The sequence below is a fragment of the Schistocerca cancellata genome, chromosome 6 (assembly GCF_023864275.1).
Source record: "Schistocerca cancellata isolate TAMUIC-IGC-003103 chromosome 6, iqSchCanc2.1, whole genome shotgun sequence".
Classification (NCBI taxonomy): Eukaryota; Metazoa; Arthropoda; class Insecta; order Orthoptera; family Acrididae; genus Schistocerca; species Schistocerca cancellata.
This window is the reverse complement of record NC_064631.1, coordinates 246,947,540-246,965,224: the sequence shown is the minus strand read 5'-3', so window position 1 is coordinate 246,965,224 and position 17,685 is coordinate 246,947,540. Positions and strand designations below refer to the sequence as shown.

The 17,685-nt window shown below is 45.0% G+C and overlaps 1 protein-coding gene across 1 annotated transcript in view; it reads left to right on the top strand.

Moving 5' to 3' along the window:
• The window catches only part of LOC126191497 (collagen alpha-1(IV) chain-like), a 594,967-nt gene that overhangs the window by 97,934 nt on the left and 479,348 nt on the right, over window positions 1-17,685 (top strand). The window lies entirely within an intron of this gene.

The window sequence follows — 17,685 nt, the reverse complement described above, 5'->3', positions numbered from 1 at the left end:
GGACTGGTGACCACAGCAGTTAAGTCACATAGTGCTCAGAGCCATTTTTGAACCATAACCACTTACCGTTTCATTCTCTGTAAAGCAAATTCTTATTTTCGTGCTTTGCAGACAATAGTCCCAGAATACGCGAATACGTGATTATTTCTCAACACGGTATGTGGTATATGGAAAGCGCCGACAGAATAAGACATTTCCAATTACGTCAGTCAAATCCGATCGCTGTTGGTGTGTACGAATGTGTGTCTGTGTGTTTGACGGGGGATGGAGGTGAGTCTTGTTTTGTCAAAAAACGTTTAATTAGAATTTTAGTTTCTTTTTTGTTTGCCCTCAGCTTCCAAACTCTAGAGAAGAGTGGTTGGATGTCGTTCGATATTTTGAAGTGTTGTGCAGTTTCTGTTTGGGACCTCTGGGCAGCAAACATATGGTTCTGCAACAGCCATACAATTGTGGAAGCAGTTATTTCAATGACAAGCACGATTCCATTGATCTTATCTTTGCTTTCTTCGACGTATGCAACTTAAGAAACAAACCGCAGTATCACTCTTCTTCAACACGTATTCGTCGGAACCATAAACTAAAGTTTTCTATTTTGTTCCTGTTTTTCTTTATTGTTTCTAAGTTGCCCTTCTTCGTGAATAACTGTAGACAGATATTAAGTTTCTATGTCTTTATAATCCGCGGAATTAACGAGCCACAAATACTTTTCAAATCCCATGTGCTCCTCGTTAGAGCATTCGGTCAAAGAATGCATGCGAAAAACAGAATCTTTTAACTGTGAGAATTAGTAGAACGAGGGCACAAACGGCAAGAACCGCTGAGAGGCGCACGACTGTTGCACGCCTACCCGTCTGGGATGGGGAGAATCCTGCTGTGGCAATGGTCCATGCTCACAAAGCAGAGGCGTGCGCAACTCTGCACCGTTGCATGCGTCCTCTTGCCACTTCGTGCAACGGCTCCATCAACCTGGCGCACACGGAAAGTTAAACATGTGCAAACCCACCTTTACTCAGACTACTATCCGAGCGACGCGACGCAGTTGTTATCTCTTTAGAGTCGTAATTGGGGAAGGTGGTTTAAAATCCTGATCCGACCATCCAGATTTCAATTTGTCGTTTGGAACACGTCGAACGTGACCCCACATCTGAGCAAGTGCAGCGAGACAATGCGCGCTGCTCCGGACACGTAAGCTGGTGGCGGCGTGCAGCAATCGAGTTCATTGAAAACATTAGGCACAACGAGTCCGCTTGGCGTGGCTATTGAGCGGGTCCAGCTGGGCGGTGCAGGTTCGCTGACAGTGGCAGATGCTCGCCCTATAAACAGACGCCCGGTTTCTTTCCGCCCAACACGTGCGCACCAGGACAGCAAAACAGCCCCCACCAAAGCCGCTGCATATGCGGACACCGACGGAAAAGCATCGCCTGTTCTCAACTCAGAATATTCTCTCGAGTCTCCTCCAACTAAAAACCAGTCGTGACTAGCTTTCCGCGTGTTTCATAAATTAGATAATGGTCTGTAAAGGGCTGTAATTGCAAGCAGCACTTATTACGAACCGAGAGATGTAGGGCATTGATTAAGGCAGTGGAACTCATTTCGGGAGGAAAATGTTCAAATTCTCCGTCCGTCAATCCGCTTATGGACTTCTCGTTATTATATTTTTCATACGAATGCCGGGCTGATTCAGTCTGGACAGACCACAATTTCCTTCCTTCTCTTAACAGTCTCGCAATTAACCAGACGATAAGCTTTAACCTTCCTGTCTTTCTTCCTTCTTCTTCTTCTCGTAATATGAAAAGTACTGAAGAGGAGCAGAAGAAGAAGAAGAAGAAGAAGAAGGAAGTTAAAGTTCGATGTGAGGATAAGGTGTTAACCCTGTGATGCATGAATTTCACTGCAGTGGACATCTTTTAATGGTCAATTCTCTAGCGGGTTTCAATCAGTCATAAGGCTGCAAATGCATGCAGGACACAACACCAGTAGGGAGTGCCCACTGCAGTGAACTGTGTGCATTTGCAGCCTCAGGACTGATCGAAAATGACAAAGAAGCGACCATTACCAGCTGTCCACTGTAGTGGACGCTATGCGCCACAGGGTTGTATAACGTCTCTTCGCCGTCAACGTGACTAAGGCGGAAGACCGTCTCAGCTGGGCTAGGATGGAGAAATCGACTGTGGCCTTATTTAAGGAACCATTGTAGCCCTCGCTAAAGTAATTTTACAAAAACCATGAAAAAAGTGAATTGGAATAGGCTAGTCGGGCATTTGGACCCTGCTTTTCCTGAAAGCGAGGTCTGAGGCGTCTTGTCACGGTCCGCGTTGTTCCTCCCATTAGAGGTTCGAGTCCTCCCTCGGGCATGGGTGTATGTGTCGTCCTTAGCGTAAGTTAGTTTAAGTTGAATTAAATTGTGTGTAAGGTTAGGGACCGATGACCTCAGCAGTTTGGTTCCATAAGACCTTAGCACAAATTTTCAATTTTCCTGAAAGCGAGACCACAGTCGTAACTAATGCACCACATTATCTGGTTTTAGAGTAGGCAATTACAATAACAAACAAAATAGTAGGCAAACAGACTGTGCTCTTACATCATGGCGAGCACTGACGTATCTTTTTACAATATTTGGCAATAGCTTGACTTCACGTGTTGAGTTTTCACATTGACAAGAAACAGTTACTCTTTCTGAACGTCTCCTACAAAACAGAATGTCGATGTTTTTACCCACAAATAACGTGCAAATATTTACCATTACCAGTGAGTTGTGTCCAAGAGTATCAAAGAATGTAGTGTCAACATTTTTCAGCGTTTGTTAGTGAAGCTGTAAAACTTTCCCCCGCAGTACGATTGAAGAGGCAGAACAGGAATCACGATGTGTCAGATCACCTCTACACACTTGATGAAGTAGCATAATTAGGCACTGCGAGAGGATAGTGGTAGCAATGCTGTGCACGTAGTAAGGGCCACGCATGGTTCTTAAACGACGAATCCATGACAACTGTATGCGTTTATTAAAAGAGTAGTCTGTCATTTCGAGCATTATACCGGGACGTACCACGATGAATTTTTTTTTTCAATAATCAATAAGTAGTGTTGACAGCACAGTTATCAACGTAACGAATAGCTGTTACTATCAGATGTTTCTCAGACGTTATCCTATCCAACAACTGTACAGGTTATCAGAGCCTCTCTACCAATTTCCGTACTGAAATCGTTGGCTAGTATTGAGCACGGATACATATTAATGACTGTGGTAAGACTTCGTGCCAGTAACCTGACCTCTAGATTCCCCTAAACTGCTCGGTTAGTTCATAAATAATATTACCGCCGGACAAAAAATGGTTCAAATGGCTCTGAGCACTATGGGATTAACTTCTGAGGTCATCAGTCCCCTAGAACTTAGAACTACTTAAACCTAACTAACCTAAGGACATCACACACATCCATGCCCGAGGCAGGATTCGAACCTGCGACGTAGCGGTCGCGCGGTTCCAGACTGTAGCGCCTAGTACCGCCTGACAGGCACTGAATTTGCCCGTGCGCGACCCGTAACTGTATGGACAGTCGCGTTCCCCCTCAGCTGACTCGAAAAGTATCGCAATGCCGCTGTGTTTATTACACCTTGCATTTTGTTTGGAAGTAATTTTAATGTACACATGTAAAGACACATCCCGCGCCCGTGATGACTGGGTGTTGTGTGATGTCCTTAGGTTAGTTAGCTTTAAGTAGTTCTAAGTTCTAGGGGACTGATGACCATAGATGTTAAGTCCCATAGTGCTCAGAGCCATTTGAACCATTTGTAAAGACACAAATTTAAATTAAAAAATAAAATTAACGGCTTTCTTTCAGTACGTCCAACGGTGTAATATTCCACTGACAGTTAATCTCAGTACTAACATAGTGAGATGATGTGCAGAAAAGTTTACCTCCGGCCTTACTAAATATCTATCTTCCACGTTTCCGAGATATGTACAGAAAACAGAATTCTGAAAGGTTGCATCAGGTTTTTGCAGCCTGCTACTCCACCTATGACGCCAGTGTCTTAGCCTCTGCGACACCTCAGCCAGTTTCCATTCATTGTAGATAGTGCAGTGCAAATGTAGTTCTCTTAAATATTTTGTTTTTCAGATGGTGATTTTTTTCCACTATAAAGTGAGCGAAGGAGAACTGGCTGCCCATCTGTCTGCAATGTAACCACCACTGTGTTTCGATCTCACAGCAAGGAGATCGAGGCGTAATAGGCGGCTTGGCTGCTGTTTGCTTCCATCCTGCCTCCAGGCTCCAGCATGAGGTAATGGCTGCCCAAGTAGGGTCCTGCCTGGAAGCGAAGCCCTGAGTCACAGCGCGAGCATTTCCTGGTGACGCGGCGTGACGGCACCGCTGCACTTATGTCGCGGGGCTCCTTAGCAGCATCCCTGCCGGTTAAATAGCGTGTTTACCATCAACTGTAATTGTTAAAGGCTCGCCCGGAGGCATCCGCCTCATCCTGTAGCACTGGACGTAGGTTTGCTGTCGCTTCCGCTCCAAGCACACTTTCCTGTTTACACTTCTGTCCGCTGCGCCTACGTCTTTGCCTCTGGCAATAATGACTCATCCGGACTACATATAACTTACTTCGCATATTCGTTTGCGAGCGCCACAGTCGGGAAGTAATCTATGTGGAAGTTGTGTATTTGCGGAGGACTGTGGCAGATTTAAAGACTACGCTGTTTCGTGGTACTTGCAGAGGGAGCTCAACGGTTGCACTATGTTGCGCAGTATGTGCCAGCACTGCCGGCAACTTGCAACCATTGCACTGATAGCAGATTTTATCTCTTTATCATTAAGATATGCGTAGTCTCTGATTACGTAAAAACATTACTCTAAAACTAACAAGATCGCATACGCAACTATGGACCAGCAACGTATTTTACTTGGGAGTTATGTCATTCTGTAGAAATAAAATGCGAAGAGAGCCGGCGTATCGTGTGACTATCTTCTTCAATACTTCGATACTGCGGGTTTCGTGGAGGGTCAGTTTTTATTTACGTACTGCGTTGTTATAAGTAGCGTTGGTGTTTCAGATGACGACTGTGCGTAAACTACATGATGTAAAGAAATATGGCACGTATCAGGGTGTAGACCACTCTCAAAGTTTCGATTAGTAATTTGCCCCGTGACGCTGTGGCGCCACGGAGCAGGCATTTCAGAACGTGAAGACCAATCATCTAATAAGTACTGTCGCATCGAGTAAGTTTGCGCCTGCAGATAGGCTCCCCAATGGAATGGTTTCCAAAGCTGGCTGCTGTCGTGCCTTACCAGGAATTTAATGTCAGAGGCTTCAGCGAATGGCACGCACGTTTGCCACATATAAAACGGTACCCATGCTGAGAATCCGTAATGAGATTTTAAAACTTTGAGAGGTGCTCTATCCACTGATACGTGTTTATTTTCTGTTTGTAGTTTTCGCGCAGTCTCCTTCTGGAATTCCAGAGGTACTAATGAAGAACCCTGTATTTCCATCTATGACAACTCTCTGAGGCACGTCTGTACGTTCGTGTTTCATCTTTGCCAATAACAAATGTGAAATCCCTTCCCAGGTTATTTTAATAGCTTACAGAAATGGCTCATGCAATCAATTACAGGTTCAGAAACGTAAGGAAAACGTTTTTGGTTACATTAGACGTACGACATGAAACAGTGAAACTTTTAACATTAATGTCTGTGCTCTTGGTTTTCATGAATGTAAAGACACTAAACATGGTGTCATTGCAAGTTAGTCCTTTCCATAAACTAACAAAATAAAGAACCAGTTAAGTGATATATTCGAACTGAAAGTGACTTATACAGAGTCTAATGAATTTATAAAATCATTCACAGGTTTGATAGTTCAAAGAACTTAGAGCTGATCGGAATGATAAGTAATCAACAGTTTTGAGTTCCTCGTGTAGTTTTTCTCCCTTTGACATATTATCTTCTACACAGTCCAGTAAAAATGCAGGATGTAATATTCAGCTGTAAAATACTCGGAATTTGTAGACGGTATTAACTTTAACAGGCAGAGCGCTTTGTTGGTAGCCTTGTGGCCTAGTCTTAATATATTAAAGATGATAGTTTCCTTACGCTTAAGATCAGAGTTAAGAAACAGCTTTATAATTGTATATTGAGTAATGAACCCGAGCGTGAATATCACTTGACTGGTATCACGTTTCCCTTGTAAATGTGACATTGTCACTCGACCAGTAAATATTCCTCCGCTTTATCAAGCAGTACGTGATCGCGATTGCGTTTTTTTCTGTCAAAATGATTCATCGTCCAGAAGATATAACATTCTGGGCATTTTCCATTCAAAGGGATGATTTAATAATGATCTTACTCTCAACATGGAACCTTGACTTTAGAAGTTTCTGTTTCACGTGGAGAGATGTGATTGCCAGTTCTGCGCGCATAATTTAAGTCTGTGTCATTCTATTACACAGCTTCCACAGATGCACCGACTATCATATTGAAAGCGGTACAAGAATTTCCGTGCAGTTGAAGAGGCAGGCGTATTCCATCTCGCTACTGATGAAAAGATTGCAATGGTACAAGAGGGTCGCAAGATCTGCTTTCCATTCAGTACATGCAACAGTCTGAGCGTTTCTGGTTGGAACTCTTTAATGTGTCTCCGCCATGAAATTCGAGCATCAAAGCCACATGTCCAGGAGCACAGGGATATTGTGGGTGTTGATTTGTAAATATATTGCATATGGGGCTACCCTGTGTCTGATGAAAACAACCAATCGAAATTTCTGGAATACTACTTGTATTCCTTATTTGAGCGAGAAAATAATACACCTTCAAGAGTCACACTGGTTCTCGTATTGGAAGACCGCAAGACCACTCCGTTTTCAACATGACTGCTGCGTTGTAAATGGCTATCCAGGACGAAAAAAACACACATCCATGCCCGAGGCAGGATTCGAACCTGCGACCGTAGTGGTCGCGCGGTTCCAGACTGAAGCGCCTAGAACCGCATGGCTACAACGGCCGGCGACGAAAAAGCCTTTGGATCTATGAGCGAATCGCTTTATGCTTTAAAATGAGAGGCAGCTGTAAGGCAGTGTTGTAATCTGAAATCCATCCACGGGTGTCCGAACCGCGCCACATGGCCCCATTGGCTGTGTGCGGGGCGTCGCTGCTTTTTGCCGCTCTATCCCTCCCAGCAGCAGTGGTTCCAGGACGACAGAGCAGGGTGCCACGCAGTTTTACAACCACAGGACGGACCTGATCAGCCAAAATGGTCTCATAATCCTTGACAGTAATGCTACTTCACAGGGTCACCATGGCTCCTGTGGAATGCCACAGTATGGCTGCCTAAATCATCACCGAATCCCCTCGCTTTTTCGCTGTTGGGACGTGAACTCGGTCATAAGTGGGAACCAGTGTGGGAAAACGGCTCATCCGACCAAGTGACTTTCTTGCGTTGATGCATAGTCCAATTTTATGGCTTTGGCACTATGTTTTCCTATTACGGGGACTGTTTTTGGAATTCCAGCTCGCCTGCTTATGAAGCTACCCCCGTGTTGGTTCACGAGTGATGCATTCAGTTCTGCAATGACTTTTGCACCTGTCATCCTCTTGTATTTCCTCAAAATTTTCTTGAGTGACCGTATGTCACGACCACTTACCACACACTTTCGCCCGCGTTGTGACTTAACGGATGATGTTTTTCCGCTTTCCCTATGTGCAGTATAAATCTTCGATACGATGCCACTTGAAACACGGGACGACTTGGGCTACATTGTTTACGAAAGTACTTACTATACGAGCACCAAGAATTAGCCGACTTTCGAATTTGCTTAGTCCCGATGTAATGTGCTCACGGCTACACAAAATACTGTTTTGAGAACGACTGGCACTTGCATCGTATTGAGGATATTGCACAGGTGCCGTATGTTGTCAGACACATCCGGCGTTGCTAGCATTCGTGTTCAAGCATGCATTTCTCGCGGTGTTCCCATATTTTTGTACATTTACCTTTATTTCTAAGGATCTATGTGTTTATTGGCTGATTTACACGCCGTAGTATTCTATGAAGCTGCAGTTCAGACGACCGCTCACTGGTTTAAACGTGGCATGACGACGACTTTGGGGCAGTTGCAGCACAATGATGCGGCCGAACACTGTGCAGCCGCATCCTCGCTGGCTGGGCGGCGAGCTCGTTGGAGCGTGGCGCGGGCGGCCAGGCCACCTGTTGCTTTGTTTCTGCCCGTGCAGCCATCTCGCGCAGTTCCACGGCGGAGCGTGCGCATCGCCACAGTCGTGGCCAAAAAAAAAAGAAAAGGAGGGAACGCAGCCGGCGGAACGAGCTCCACAGACTCGGACAACCTCGTAACTCTGCATATTGAGGAGGGACAGTGGGGGCTGGCTGGCACAGCAGTTCAAGGACCTGTAGCCGCGCGGAAGCTTCTCGGCTAGTTACACTTGCGCCTTTACGCTCATTTTATCTGGCGAGGAGATACCAGAAGTTATCTGTAGTCGAATAATACGTCATGTGACTCGCTGGACAAGTGTGTGTCAGACTACAAATCCAAAGGGTTCAGTCATCGGCCGACCGAGGCTGGTTAGCACACTGGACTCTCATCTGGGAGGACGACGGTTCAAACCCGCGTCCGGTCATCCAGATTTAGGTTTTCTGTGATTTCCCTAAATCACTCCAGCCAAATGCCGGGATGGATCCTTTCGAAGTGCACGACTGATTCCTTCCCCATTCTTGACACAATACGAGCTTGTGCTCCGCCTCTAATGCCCTCGATGTCGAAGGGGCGTTAAACACAATCTTCCTTCCTTCCGGTTCTTGGGTATTTTTCTGTAACATCGTTTTCTTGTGCATATAAAAAAACGCCAAATGGCTCCGTCATATAGAGTCTACATTGAACAATAAGTCGCCCTATAATTTACTGGATAAATTCGTTTAGAGGTTGGAGGAAAGTAAGGACATACTGCTTCCAGTAGGAAAATGTCTAGTAAAGCACCATGGTGTTTAAGACAAGTTTCGGGTTGTGAACAGCATTGTCTCATATATACCGATGTGGTAGACCCTGGTTAGAAAGATCAGCGTACGACTCGCAAGATATTTCGTTTGGAGCTGCGTTTGGTATCTTCAGAGATTACTAAGAAACATCAGGAACAACATCCTTGCCTGCACGTTTCTCTCCTATCAGCCTTCAACGCGCATACCCTGATGTTGTTTTCAATTACGAAGGTCAGATATTGGCCGAGATGACGGTCACGGAAGAGTGACAACGGTAATGCCACTGCCCTGAACTTGAGCTCCTCAGCTGCGTCAAGTACTGCAGTCAGTGCATGGCGAAATGCACACTACGTGAACGAGCGACTGTAAAGTTGTCACCTTTCCACCATTGTTGCTAAGAGAGGTCATGATCAACTTGAGCGGATTAAACATCACTCTGCTTCAATCGGCGTGGTATCGGTGGAAGAGGCATTTGCATGACCACTCTATTCTAGCTCAACATGTAATTGGAAGAAATTATATAAACCCACACGTTCAGCCGCCATTTGGTTTTTTAGTCTTCAGGAAACGGCGTGAGCCGGCCGGTGTGGCCGAGCGGTTCTAGGCGCTTCAGTCTGGAACCGCGCGACCGCTACGGTCGCAGGTTCGAATCCTGCCTCGTGCATGGATGTGTGTGACGTCCTTAGGTTAGTTAGGTTTAAGTAGTTGTAAGTTCTAGGGGACTGATGACCTCAGATGTTAAATCCCATAGTACTTAGGGCCATTTGAACCCTTTTTGAAGCGGCGTGAAAAGGAATGGTATAACAATTCCATTCAAGGATAAATTGTAAAAATAACAGGATAATAGGAAAATGTTCATTCACCTCTTCTGTATCAACATTTACATCAGTACTCTGTAACCCATTGTGAATTGCGTGGCGGAGGGAAGAGATTGATTAACTTACACAATCTACATAACGTAAACTCACTGTACGAAAATAGTATACTGATCACTCTTGAGCGCTAGCGATGGTGTAGACCCGGTACCAGACGAACATGAGGTCATCCATCTGTGACATAATCACAGCAGCGAAGTGGTGTGCGTGTCCCAGTCGGCTGTACGGAATCAAATGGTTTTAATGGCGCTGAGCACTATGGGACTTAACATCTGATGTCATCAGTCCCCTAAAACTTAGAACTACTTAAACCTAACTAACCTAAGTACGACACAAACATCCATGCCCGAAGCAGGATTCGAACCTGCGACCGTAACAGTCGCGCGGTTCCGGACTGAAGCGCCTAGAACCGCTCGGCCACCGCGGCCGGCGCTGTACGGAATCGGCGCAGATGTAATTCACAATACGGCGCCTCGTCTTCGAAATTTGCTAGTGATTCTGAACTCAGCCCTGGCGTGATAATTTCAACTTCCTGTGCTTTTTTTGATGGTAATTCGTGAAGAAAACACGGTCAGTATCGACTTACAGGCTCTAAGAGAGCACCTTTGATCGCAAAAAATATTACAATACGGGAATACGATTACTCATGAGTTTCAACAGTCACGGTTTCAACTATCACGGTATGACTCCACAGATAAAGATAATATTTCAAATGCCACTACACGTTGAATGCATTCGTAATACCGAATACAACCATCTCCAATGTTGAAGTCATTGTTAAGGTGTCACAGTGGCGGTATTTTCGCGCTAGGCAATTCCAGTGAAGTTATTTATCACTTTGAACATGGTGTTACTAATGTGTCCGCTGTACTCCGTTCCTGCTGGAGTCCCGGAGGCAGCGCTGCGGCGACCGTGCTGCATTCCAGGCTTGAGGAGCCGCTATCCTGGGTGCTTGCCCCTCCCGCTGCCTTTCCCTACCCCCACTCCACAGGACGGGACGCCTTGCAGTGCTCCAGCCGCTCCGCCGGTGCAGGTCCTACTCGGGCCGTGACGTCACCTGCTTTACGACCACGGCTAGGTGCCACGCCTAAGCTGCCGTTCTGCAGAACACGCGTGCGCGTTGACTGAATAATGACTACGTAACACATGTTCTGAATTTTAATTCTCCCAGATGAAGAGTTGCAACCTCTATGGTTTGCTATTGAATGTCTATGTAGCTCTTGTATGAATATCAAGAGCTCAGATGGAAACCCAGTTCCAAGCAAAGAAGGGAAAGCAGAAAAGTGGAAGGAGTATATAGAGGGTCTATACAAGGGCGATGTACTTGAGGACAATATTATGGAAATGGAGGAGGAAGTAGATGAAGATAAAATAGGAGATATGATACTGCGTGAAGAGTTTGACAGAGCATTGAAAGACCTGAGTCGAAACAAGACCCCCGGAGTAGACAACATTCCATTCGAACTACTGACAGCCTTAGGAGAGCCAGTCCTGACAAAACTCTACCGTCTGGTGAGCAAGATGTATGAGACAGGCGAAATACCCTCAGACTTCAAGAAGAATATAATAATTCCAATCCCAAAGAAAGCAGGTGTTGACAGATGTGAAAATTACCGAACTATCAGTTTAATAAGTCACAGCTGCAAAATACTAACGCGAATTCTTTACAGACGAATGGAAAAACTGGTAGAAGCCGACCTCGGAGAAGATCAGTTTGGATTCCGTAGAAATGTTGGAACACGTGAGGCAATACTGACCCTACGACTTATCTTAGCAGAAAGATTAAGGAAAGGCAAACCTACGTTTCTAGCATTTGTAGACTTAGAGAAAGCTTTTGACAATGTTGACTGGAATACTCTCTTTCAAATTCTGAAGGTGGCAGGGGCAAAATACAGGGAGCGAAAGGCTATTTACAATTTTTACAGAAAGCAGATGGCAGTTATAAGAGTTGAGGGGCATGAAAGGGAAGCAGTGGTTGGGAAGGGAGTGAGACAGGGTTGTAGCCTATCCCCGATGTTATTCAATCTGTATATTGAGCAAGCAGTAAAGGAAACAAAAGAAAGGTTCGGAGTAGGTATTAAAATCCATGGAGAAGAAATAAAAACTTTGAGGTTCGCCGATGACATTGTAATTCTGTCAGAGACAGCAAAGGACTTGGAAGAGCAGTTGAAGGGAATGGACAGTGTCTTGAAAGGAGGGTATGAGATGAACATCAACAAAAGCAAAACAGGGATAATGGAATGTAGTCGAATTAAGTCGGGTGATGCTGAGGGAATTAGATTAGGAAATGAGACACTTAAAGTAGTAAAGGAGTTTTTCTGTTTGGGGAGCAAAATAACTTATGATGGTCGAAGTAGAGAGGATATAAAACGTAGGCTGGCAATGGCAAGGAAAGCATTTCTGAAGAAGAGAAATTTGTTAACGTCGAGTATAGATTTAAGTGTCAGGAAGTCGTTTCTGAAAGTATTTGTATGGAGTGTAGCCATGTATGGAAGTGAAACGTGGACAATAAATATATTAGACAAGAAGACAATAGAAGCTTTCGAAATGTGGTGCTACAGAAGAATGCTGAAGATTAGATGGGTAGATCACATGACTAATGAGGAGGTATTGAATAGAATTGGGAGAAGAGGAGCTTGTGGCACAACTTGACTAGAAGAAGGGATCGGTTGGTAGGACATGTTCTGAGACATCGAGGGATCACCAATTTAGTATTGGAGGGCAGCGTGGAGGGTAAAAATCGTAGAGGGAGACCAAGAGATGAATACACTAAGCAGATTCAGAAGGATGTAGGTTGCAGTAAGTACTGGGAGATGAAGAAGCTAGCACAGGATAGAGTAGCATGGAGAGCTGCATTAAACCAGTCTCAGGACTGAAGACTACAACAACAACAACATGTAGCTCTTCCAGTTACGTGTAAAGACAGCTATCCACTCGCCACTGGTTCATCTCCCAGTTCTGACTTAAGACCTGTACATCTTCGTGGATATACAAACTAGTAAGAAACAGAGTCGTTCGGTTTCGATGAAAGTCCGTAAATACTTTCCTCAGTGTATTGCATCGAGTGTGTATCTTTGTCCTTTAGATGACGGTGATGGATGTTGGTGCTATGTTTTCTTTGCTATGGATAATTAGGGAAACGAAAGAAAAGGTATCCATTACCAGCACATAGCCTGCTTTTTTCGAAACAGTCACCAACTTGGGGCTTCCATCTGACAGGCGAATCACCGTCACCAGTGTGAAATTCCTCACTCCAGAAGGTAAATGTTGTTGACAGGACACTAAATCCAGGGCTTCCGTTCCTTCTTCACTTCATGAACTCTGAATACAGACTTGCGTTTTAACAGAGGATACTGGCATACAGCCTGCAGATCAAGAACCGCAAGTCGTAACTTCCCTAGATAATATCTGGTGATGATAAGTTTTTGGATCGCAAGGACTGCGACCATGTACTTTTGGGTTGAGGGTTATCCCCAGTACATGTTTACAATACTAGTAGTGGCTATTAAAACAAAAATTTCTGTGCACAGGTTTCTTGTCACGGTCCGCGTGTCCCCTCCGTCGGAAGTACGAGTCCTCCCTCGGGCATGGATGTGTGTGTTGTCCTCAGTGTAAGTTAGTTTAAGGTAGTGTGAGCAGCAATTTACGGCATTTTGTTGATGACCCTATTGTGCACGGTAAAGTACCCTCTTTGAGTGACTGTAGGAGGAAATAGGATGACTTGACCAGAATTTCTATTTGGTGTGATGATTGGCGGCTTGCACTAAATATGGAAAAAAATGTAATTTAATGCAGATGAGTAGGAAAAACAATCTTGTAATTTTTAGCTTTGTGCTGCTTGACACAGTCACGTCTATTAAATATCAAGGCGTAACGTTGCAGCATTGCAAAGCAACATGAAATGGAACGAGCTTGTATGTTCTGTTGTAGGGAAGGAGAGTGCTCGACTTCGGTTTATTGGGAGAATTATGAGAAAGTGTGACTCATCTATAAAAGAGACCGCGTACAAAACATGTATACGACCCATTCTCGAGTACTCCTCCAGTATTGGGTATCGCCACCAGGACGGATTAAAGGAAGACATCGAAAAAATTCAGAAGCGTGCCGCTCGATTTGTTACCGGTAGTTTCGGATAACACGCGAGTGTTAACGGAAATGCTCCGTGAACCCAAATGGGAATCCCTGGAGGGAAGAAGGCGTTCTTTCCACAAATCACTGTAAGTTTATATAACTGGCATTACTGACAGACCGTGGAACGATGCTGCTGCTGCTACCAATACACATCTCGCAAAGACCGCAAAGACAAAATGTAGGAAACTAGGTTTCGTACTGAAGCATATAGACGGTCGTTTATGCTCGCTCCATTTGCGAGTGGAACGAGAAAGGGAGTTGCCAGCTGTGGTGCAAAGCACCGCTCCACCAGGCACCGTATGGTGGCTTGTGGAATATGTATGTAGATTTAGATAAAGGAAGAGAAAAAATTAAAAAGAGAAGAAAAACTAAGCCATGGTTTGATCAAGACACTGCAATCTTCTTTGCGACGAGCCAGATTATAACTCCCACCTTGCCATTTCAGTTAAGTTTTCCGTGGATTTCAAAAATCGTTTCAAGGGACGCTGTGATGACCCTGCAACAAACGAGCTTCAGGTTGGCTGCTGCAGTCTCCTCCTCTTCCTCCTCCTTCTCCTCCTCCTCCTCCAGTGACCAGACAAAACGACAGACGAGCAAGACGCGGCGCGAATTCTCGTGGAGAGGGGGCCGGAGCAACAGGTTGTTGGCGTGGACGCCAGCCTATTTGAAAGTGAAAGTAGCAGCGGGTGGGTCGGTATTTCTGCCGGCCCGGCCGGGGCGCGGGGTCGTCTGCGGCGCGCCCTACATGGTAACAATGCTGCACCCGACGCCATGTGGTGGCCCACATCCAGCTGACGTCACTCTCGCGGAACAGAACACATGCATACACAAACAGCTCGCATATGTAGGCGCCGCTCACTAGGAACGTTCTTGTATGGAAGCTGAATTTCGACAAGTGCCAAGTGTCTCAACTAAAATTCTCGTTTGTAACAAGTTTACCCACATTTAAACGTCTCCGTTATTAAATGTTAAGCTACGTTGATAAATCAGTTCATCTGATCAATACACCGACGAATGGTCTCGTCTTATGGAAACACCGAGCACGCCCAAAGCGCATCACATTCGTAACGCGATGCTGTAGCGTACAATTTATTAGCGAGATTAATAAGAAACAGAGACCCACATTCGAAGTTGTGCAAGAGACAGCAACTAAGAAGTCGCCTGTAAATTTAATGACAAAATAAAGAAATGACGCTGAAGGCAGGGATTATTCTTCGAACATTGCCGGAAATGATGTGAATGAATTAGTGAAATTAGCGAGGCCTGACCGGAACGAAAGAATTCTGTCACATGCGCATCTCTCTCTCTCCTCATGCTACTGGGAGATCATAAAGATATTTGACATTTTCCCCTGCAGTTTATTAACAGAGTATGTCCGAAATTATTCGAAACACGCATGGAAGCTACGTTCGACACGTTGAATCGTGCATAAACAGTGCTGCAACGACAATAGCGGCCGAATAGTCAGGTATCATATCCATATGCGCAGGCTTTAACTCTGCAAAGAAAATTCGTCCACAGAAAACGCTCGGCAGGGCGAGATTTATGACAGTCTTGGTTTTCAGTTTGCGGGAGCTAGGTTACTGTCATCCACTAGACCACTACAAAGTATGAAACTTCCTGGCAGATTAAAACTGTGTGCCGGACCGAGATTCGAACTCGGGACCTTTGCCTTTCGCGGGCAAGTGCTCTACGAATTGAGCTACCCAAGCACGACTCACGCCCCGTCCTCACAGCTTTACTTCTGCCAGTACCTCGTCTCCTACCTCCTTTAGCTCAGTTGGTAGAGCACTTGCCCGCAAAAGGCAAAGGTCCCGAGTTCGAGTCTCGGTACGGCACACAGTTTTAATCTGCCAGGAAGTTTCATGTCAGCGCACACTCCGCTGCAGAGTGAAAATCTCATTCTCACTACAAAGTAGTTTGTACAGATAAGTGAGGGATATCTATGGACAGGGCATAAAATCATCTCTTACATCACCTGACAGATAGGTAGCACTGAATCATTCTTCGAAGTATTCTGCAGAAAATGGAAGTGTAAACTACCTGGACTCCTGGACATGCAGGTGTTGAACAAAAATATGGGAACACCGCAAGAAATGTATGCTTGAACATAAATGCAGATGCTAGCCAAACCTACAGGCTGCGCTGTTGTATTTGACCACGAAAGGTACCTGTGCGAGTGCCTCAATACATTACAAGTGTCTGTCGTGGTCAGAACAGTGTTCTGTCTACTTGTGAGCGCTTTATGTCGGAGCTAAGTGAATTCGAACGTGCTTCCGTAACCAAGGTAACCGAAGTGTTTGGTGGTTCAAGAGGCATCATGTCAATATGGCATACAGGAGAAGCGGAGAAACATCATCCACTAAGACACAACATGAACGACAGTGTTTGTTCAGTGGTCGTGACAGACGATCATTGAAGAAGGTTGCGACAGCTACGTAAGTCAACGCAAGATTCAACGTCGCGAACTCTGTCAGAACCAAAGCAACGCAGAGCGAGCTGTAATTCTAAAAATGCGTAACAGGAAAAGGTGGTGCCGAAGCTATAAAGCCTGTACTATGCTTCATGTCATTTAGTCGGATGAAGCTTATTGCTCACTGTTTCCAACGACGGACTGATGCTCCCTGCCAAGAGTGATGCATGGCGAGGCTTCAGTGATGATTTAGGCAACCATATCGCTGTATTACACGGGCCCCATGGGTATTGTGTAAGATCGCTTTACTGTAAAGTAACATGTGACCATTTTGGTTGATCAGGTCCGTTCCATGACATAAAGTTTTTTTACGAATGGTGATGCTGGGTTCCAAGACGGCAGAGCCAGTGTTCGCACAACTCGCGTCGTCCAGGGTTGGTTTTGTGAACACGAGGATCAATTGTCGCATCTCTCCTGGGCACCACAATCACCAGATCTCAATATTATTGAGTCTTAGTGGTCTACTTTGGAGAGAAGAGTGCGTGATCAATATCCACTTCCATCACCGTTACGTAAACATGCCACTATTTTGCAGGAAGAATGGCATAAGATTCCTTTGAAAACCACACACACCTTGCATTTATCTATTCCGAGACGACTGGAAGCTGTTTTGAATGCCAATTGTTTTTTACACCTATTGGGCATGTTAATGCGTAGTGTTCTCGGTGTTTCTATATTTTTGTCCATCCTCTGTATATCTTCTGCCTCTCTTAGCAGTTTCTCAATTTTTTTTTCAACATCCCTTTGCTGGGCATATTTGTTGGATTTCAGAAAGGGAAGGAGCGTGTGGTTGTAGCTTATTGGCTCGCCTACTTCGAGGTCATTTGGTATGTGACTTTATTTCACTTGGCAAGGTGAGGGCAAGAATTAGGTTTGGCCACTTTTAATCTTCCAAGCATTCACCAGAAGCGACTTAGGAAAACCCGGAACATGTAAATCTGTGTAGGTACGCAGAGATTCCTCCCAGCTTCCTCCTCGAGTTACAACTGGGCTTTCATTTATATTCTGCAGGTAAGTCCTACAAGAGCGATACGTAGGAGACGGAAGAACATTCGTAGATACCACTCTGAAACTTGGTTTTGAAATATGTTAGTCGGTTTTTGCGAGATGTTAGACGCCATTTTTTACTTGCCAACAAATTTATCTTTTCAATCATTTCTGTTTCCTGCTATTCAAACAGGCCTACACGATCATTCACTCTGTCCTTCTTTGTATAAGCT